We start from the raw sequence: 7,103 nt of genomic DNA on the forward strand, positions 1-7,103 counted from the left end.
TGCAATTGAGATTATTGAAGTACACGGTGTGCAGAATGCAGTGGCTGTACAGTAACGCTATACATGACTTCAGAGCTCAGGGTCTCCGCTTCACAGCGGTCTTGACAGACAATCTCTCTGAACTTGAGCACCGCGCAGAAGTTGCCCTTATCCCTCCCGCTAATTTGGCTACTTTTGCAAAATTGTTGTTGTCTGAATGAGGGAAATGCTGTAAATTACGAGGACTTGATGTACACTGAGTGTACAAAACAGGAACACCTGCTCTTTCCATGATACATACTGATCAGGTGAATCCAGGTAGAAAGTCTGATCCCTTATTGATGTCACCTGTTAAATCCACTTCAATCAGTTTGGATGAATGGTAGGAGACAGGTTAAATAAGGATTTGTAATGCTTGAGACAATTGAGAGACATGGATTGTGTAAGTGTGCTATTCAGAGGGTGAATGGGCAAGACAAAAGATTGAAGTGCCTTTGAACAGGTTATGGTAGTAGGTGCACCGGTTTGAATGTTTCAAGAACTGCAACGCTGCTGGGTTTTTCATGCTCAACAGTTTCCCGTGTGTATCAAGAATGGTCCACCACCCAAAGGACATCCAGCCAACATGACACAACTGTGGGAAGCATTGGAGTCAACATGGGCCAGCATCCTTGTGGAATGCTTTCGACACCTTGTAGAGTCCATGCCCCAATGAATTGAGGATGTTCTGTGGGAAAAAGGGGGTGCAACTCAATATTTGGAAGGCGTGCCTAATGTTTTGTACACCCAGTGTATGATAAAATATGGATATATTTAATTTGCTCTGTTAAACCTACCCTTTAGAATGCCTATGATAGCAACTCTGAATCTATTACGTGGAGATTCCACAACAATCATTCTCAATAGGGCTTGGCTAGGTTAAAGGGACGCTATGGGATTTTGGCAATGGTCCCAAAGTATCTACTTCCCCGGAGTCAGATGAACTCGTGGAAGCCATTTTTATGTCTCTGTGTCCTGTATGAAGGAAGTTAGAAGTAGTTTCGCGAGCCAGTGCTAACTAGCATTAGCCCAATGACTGGAAGTCTATGGGTATCTGCTAGCATGCTAACAGATACCCATAGACTTCCACTCATTGCGCTAACGCTAGTTAGCAACTTTATTCAAACTGCACGCAGAGACATACAAATGGTATCCACGAGCTAATCTGACTCTGGAGAAGTAGAGAAAGGGCCTGCCTCATTGCTAAAATGCCGAAGTATCCCTTTAATACCCTGGATGACAGACCAAAGGGATAGCTGTAGATAGATCAACTCTCCAGTAGGACATGCTGCCCAGCCTATTGTTTTTTTCTTCTAGTGGATATTACGTTGAAGATCTGATGTTGTTTCAAAGGTACAAATTCAACATATTTTATCTTTGGTTACCATGATGACATAATCCTGTGGTTGAGAATTCAGCCTCAAAACAACAGTTTATGACTTTTTGCAAATCCAATGTCTTTTCCACATAGACTCCACATCACAAATGACTTTGAAACAATGTTTATTTCACCAGTTTGTACCCAGTGGGAATTGACCATTTGCAGAGAGACACTGCTAAGTAGGCTACACATGCATGACTCTGCTCTTTCATCCTCAGGAGTCCCCGAGCTCAATTGAAATTGAAATTGTGTCCATTGATTAAAAATGCATTTTCATGAGAATTAATTAATGTAATATCTTCATCCTGAGCCCCTAACCCTAATCCAGTAATGTAGTCCCTATCCATTCCTTCATCAGAGATTACCTGTAAAGCTTCTCAACTGTCTTTAGTCACAGACAACATCAACACTGGGGACTTAACAGGCCCTTGTGGGTGTTTGTCCTGATCCCCATTTCTATCCACTGACAGCCCCTGTCCTGTTTCTTGTTGCCTTTTTGTTCTGTGTTGATACATATTCAATAAGCCTGCATTCCATTTAGCTCCAGGGTGTGATGTCAACTTCTGATAGTAAAGATAACCTGTCTCCAGAATTCATTCTTGCCTCTGACAGAAACTTAAATGCCAGGGACTGCTATTAAACCAGGCATCGACTCATTTGACCCCTCCTCCTAAGCCCAATTAATAATTGAATGGCTTTCGTTTTTCTCTCTCTGTCCGTGCAGCAGCCAGTCTTCTCACCTAGCCTCCCGGTTGAGGAGAGTAGTTGTTTTCAGAAAGGAGAGAAAACAATCAAAGCAACCCCGACAGTGTGTCTAGTCTAGTTTCTCAATTGCATACTCCTCACGTTCTCTCTCCTCAAGGACGCGAGCAGTATGCAATCGAGATTCTCCCTATATCCCTGGCTATGAAACCAATATGGGTGTCTGATATTTTCATTTATCTGCAGCGAAACAAGACTTGTCCACAGGTCAAAGGGCGGCTGCACAGCGAGACAGGAGACATCATCAATAATCCCTGAATGTCAGGGAAAGGTGAAATAATAAGAAGGAGAGGAAATAACGAAGCTCCCTCCTGTGAGAGATAGAGGGAACAGACAGACTCCTCACAGTGAGATGTTTACTGGCTAGGTTCTGAGAGGTAGACAGCACTGTTATCAGATAGAGACAGGAAGATGCACAGTATGACACAAACTGGATAGTTGGATAGGCTGTACAACAGGTACAGCCAGAAGAGGATGGGCCGTCCCTCTGAGCTGGGTTCCTCCCTAGGTTTCATCCAAGGGATTTGTGCGAGCCAATGTGCCTATGGTAATGTTTTTGATTTTGCTTGCTCTTTGGGATTCAAATCAAATGTTATTTGTCACATGCTTCGTAAGCAACAGGTGTGGCCTAACAGTGAAATGCTTACCGATGGGCCCTTCCCAACACTGCAGAGAGGAATTTTGGGGGGAGAAATGATAGAAAAGTAAAACACGTAAAAATAGATACACAATGAGTAACGATAACTTGGCTATATACATGGGATACCAGTACCGAGTCAATGTGCAGGGGTACGAGGTAATCGAGGTAGATATGTACATATAACTAGGAATAAAGTGGCAGATAGTTAACAGTAGCAGCAGCGTGTGTGATGAGTCAAAAAAGTTTGTGCAAAAAGGGTCAAAGCAGATAACCAAATACTGTAGATATCTGGACTAACTACAGTATGTTAACAAACTATTTAGCAGTCGTATGGCTTGGGGGAAGATGCTGTTCAGAGTCCTGTTGGTTCCAGATTTGGTGCATCAGTACTGCTTGCCGTGCAGTAGCAGAGAGAACAGTCTATGACTTGGGTGTCTGGAGTCTTTGACAATTTTTAGGGCCTTCCTCTGATACCGCCTCGTATAGAGGTTCTGGATGGCAGGGAGCTCGGCCCCAGTGATGTACTGGGCCGTGCACATGACACTTCCCTCTGTAGCACCTTGGGATCAGATTCCAAGCAGTTGCCATACCAAGCGGTGATGCAGCCAGTCAAGATACTCTCAATGGTGCCGCTGTACACATTTTTTAGATCTGAGTGCCCATGCCAAATTTTATCAGCCTCCTAAGGGAGAAGAGGTGTTGTTGTGCCCTCTTCACGTCTGTGTCGGTGTGTTTGGACCATGATACATCCTTCGTGATGTGGACACCGCAGCTCTTGACCTGCTCCACTATAGACCTGTCGATGTGAATGGGGGTGTGCTCGGCCCTCCGTTTACTGTAGTCCACGATCAGCTCCTTTGTCTTTCTGATGGTGAGGAGAGGTTTTTGTCTTGGCACCACACTGCCAGGTCTCTGACCTCCTCCCTATAGGCTGTCTCATCGTCGTCGGTGATGAGGACTACTACCGTCGTGTCGTCGACAAACGTAATGATGGTGTTGGAGTTGTGCGTGGCCACGCAGTCGTGGGTGAACAGAGAGTACAGGAAGGGATTAAGCACGCACCCCTGAGGGGCTCCTGGGGTTCAGTGTGGCAGATATGTTGTTGCCTGCCCTCACCACCTGGATGCGTCCCATCAGGAAGTCCAGGATCCAGTTGCAGAGGGAGGTGTTCAGTCCCAGGGTCCTTGGCTTAGTGATGAGCTTGGAGGGCACTATGGTGTTGAATGCTGAGCTGTAGTTAATGAACAGGATTCTCATGTAGGTATTCCTTTTGTCCAAGTGGGAAAGGGCAGGTTGGAGTGCAATAGAGATTGCATCATCTGTGCATCTATTACGGCGGTATGCAAATTGGAGTGGGTCCAGGGTGTCTGAGATGATAGTGTTTATGTGAACTCTGACCAGCCTTTCAAAGCATTTCATGGCTACAGATCTGAGTGCTATGGGGTGATAGTCATTTAGACAGTTTACCTTGGCGTTCTTTAGCACAGGGACTATGGTGGTCTACTTGAAACATGTACAGTGCATTTGGAAAGTGTAACGTCCTGACCAGAGTTCTTATGTGTTTTGCTTGTTTAGTGTTGGTCAGGACGTGAGCTGGGTGGGAATTCTATGTTGTGTGTCTAGTTAGTCTGTTTCTGTGTCCAGCCTGATATGGTTCTCAATCAGAGACAGCTGTAAATCGTTGTGCCTGATTGAGAATCATATATAGGTGGCTTGTTTTGTGTTGGGGATTGTGGGTGGTTGTTTCCTGTCTCTGTGTTTGTGTTCTGCACCAGATAGGACTGTCTCGGCTTTCACGTTTGTTATTTTGTTATTTGTTAATGTTCACCGTTTATCGTCTGATTAAACATGTTGAACACTAACTGCGCTGCATTTTGGTCCTCTCCTTCATCCCAGGAAGAAAGCCGTTACAGAACCACCCACCAAACCCGGACCAAGCAGTGTGGAAACGGGCAGCAGCGACAGCAGCAGTGGTACAAGGAGGAATGGACATGGGAGGAGATTCTAGACGGAGAAGGACCCTGGGCAGAGCCAGAGGAGTGTCGCCGCCCCAAAGCGGAGCTGGAGGCATCAAAAGCGGAGAGGCGGCATTATGAGGCGCTAGCAAGGCAGAGCGGCTGGAAGCCCGAGAGGCTCACCCAAAAATGTCTTGGGGGGGGGGGGGCTAAAGGGGAGTGTGGCGAAGTCAGGTAGGAGACCTGCGCCAACTTCCCGGGCTTACCGTGGAGAGCGAGAGTACGGGCAGACACCGTGTTGTGCGGAAGAGCGCACGGAGTCTCCTGTACGTGTGCTTAGCCCGGTGCGGGTTATTCCACCTCCCCGCACTAGCCGGGCTAGAGTGAGCATTGAGCCAAGTGCCATGAAGCCGGCTCAACATATCTGGCCTCCCGTACGTCTCCTCGGGCCGGTGTACATGGCACCAGCCTTACAAATGGTGTCCCCGGTTCGCCAGCATAGCCCAGTGCGGGCTATTCCACCTCGCCGCACTGGCAGGGCTACGGGGACCATTCAACCAGGTAAGGTTGGGCAGGCTCGGTGCTCACGAGCTCGTGTACTCCTTCACGGTCCAGTATATCCGGCGCCACCTTCCCGCCCCAGGCCAGTACCATCAGTGCCGACACCACGCACCAGGCTTCCAGTACGTCTCCAGAGCCCTGTTCCTCCTCCACGCACTCTCCCTGTGGTGCGTGTCTCCAGCCCAGTACCTCCAGTTCCGGCACCACGCACTAAACCTCCTGTGCGTCTCCAGAGCCCTGTACGCACTGTTCCTTCTCCCCGCACTCGCCCTGAGGTGCGTGCCCTCAGTCCGGTACCACCAGTTCCGGCACCACGCACCAGGCCTATAGTGCGCTTCGAGAGTCCAGTGTGCCCTGTTCCTGCTCCCCGCACTAGCCTTGAGGTGCGTGTCTCCAGTCCGGTACCACCAGTTCCGGCACCATGCACCAGGCCTACTGTGCGCCTCAGCAGGTCAGAGTCGGTCGTCTGTCCAACGCCGCCTGCACTGCTCGTCTGCTCAACACCGTCTGAGCTGCCTGCCTGCCCAGCGCCGTCTGAGCCATCCGTCTGCCCAGCGCCGTCTGAGCCATCTGTCTGCCCATTGCCGTCTGAGCCATCTGTCTGCCCAGCGCCGTCTGAGCCATCCGTCTGCCCAGCGCCATCTGAGCCATCCGTCTGCCCAGCGCCATCTGAGCCATCCGTCTGCCCAGCGCCATCTGAGCCATCCGTCTGCCCAGCGCCATCTGAGCCATCCGTCTGCCCAGCGCCATCTGAGCCATCCGTCTGCCCAGCGCCATCTGAGCCATCCGTCTGCCCAGCGCCATCTGAGCCATCCGTCTGCCACGAGCCTTCAGAGCCGCCCGTCTGCCACGAGCCTTCAGAGCCGCCCGTCTGTCCCGAGCCATTAGAGCCATCCGTCAGTCAGGAGCCGCTAGAGCCGTCAGTCAGTCAGGAGCTGCCAGAGCCGCCAGCCAGTCAGGAGCTGCCAGAGCCGCCAGCCAGTCAGGAGCTGCCAGAGCCGCCAGCCAGTCAGGAGCTGCCAGAGCCGCCAGCCAGTCAGGAGCTGCCAGAGCCGCCAGCCAGTCAGGAGCTGCCAGAGCCGCCAGCCAGTCATGAGCTGCCCTCCAGTCATGAGCTGCCTTCCAGTCATGAGCTGCCTTCCAGTCATGAGCTGCCCTACAGTCATGAGCTGCACTCCAGTCATGAGCTGCACTCCAGTCATGAGCTGCACTCCAGTCATGAGCTGCCCTACAGTCATGAGCTGCCCTACAGTCATGAGCTGCCACTCAGTCCGGAGCTGCCACTCAGTCCGGAGCTGCCACTCAGTCCGGAGCTGCCATTAGTCCGGAGCTGCCTCTCTGTCCGGAGTTGCCCCTCTGTCCTGAGCTACCTCTCTGTCCTGAGCTACCTCTCTGTCCTGAGCTACCTCCTAAATCATGTGGGGGCCTTGGGGAGGATTCTTAGGCCAAGGTCGTGGGCGAGGGTCGCCACTCAAAGGACGCTAAGGAGGGGGACAAAGACAGTGGTGGAGTGGTGTCCTCGTCCTGCGCCGGAGCCACCACCGCGGACAGATGCCCACCCAGACCCTCCTCTTGAGTTTTAGGGGTGCGTTCGGAGTCCGCACCTCAGGTGGGGGGTACTGTAACGTCCTGACCAGAGTTCTTATGTGTTTTGCTTGTTTAGTGTTGGTCAGGACGTGAGCTGGGTGGGAATTCTATGTTGTGTGTCTAGTTAGTCTGTTTCTGTGTCCAGCCTGATATGGTTCTCAATCAGAGACAGCTGTAAATCGTTGTCCCTGATTGAGAA

This window comes from Salvelinus namaycush, chromosome 22 (genome assembly GCF_016432855.1).
Source record: "Salvelinus namaycush isolate Seneca chromosome 22, SaNama_1.0, whole genome shotgun sequence".
Classification (NCBI taxonomy): Eukaryota; Metazoa; Chordata; class Actinopteri; order Salmoniformes; family Salmonidae; genus Salvelinus; species Salvelinus namaycush.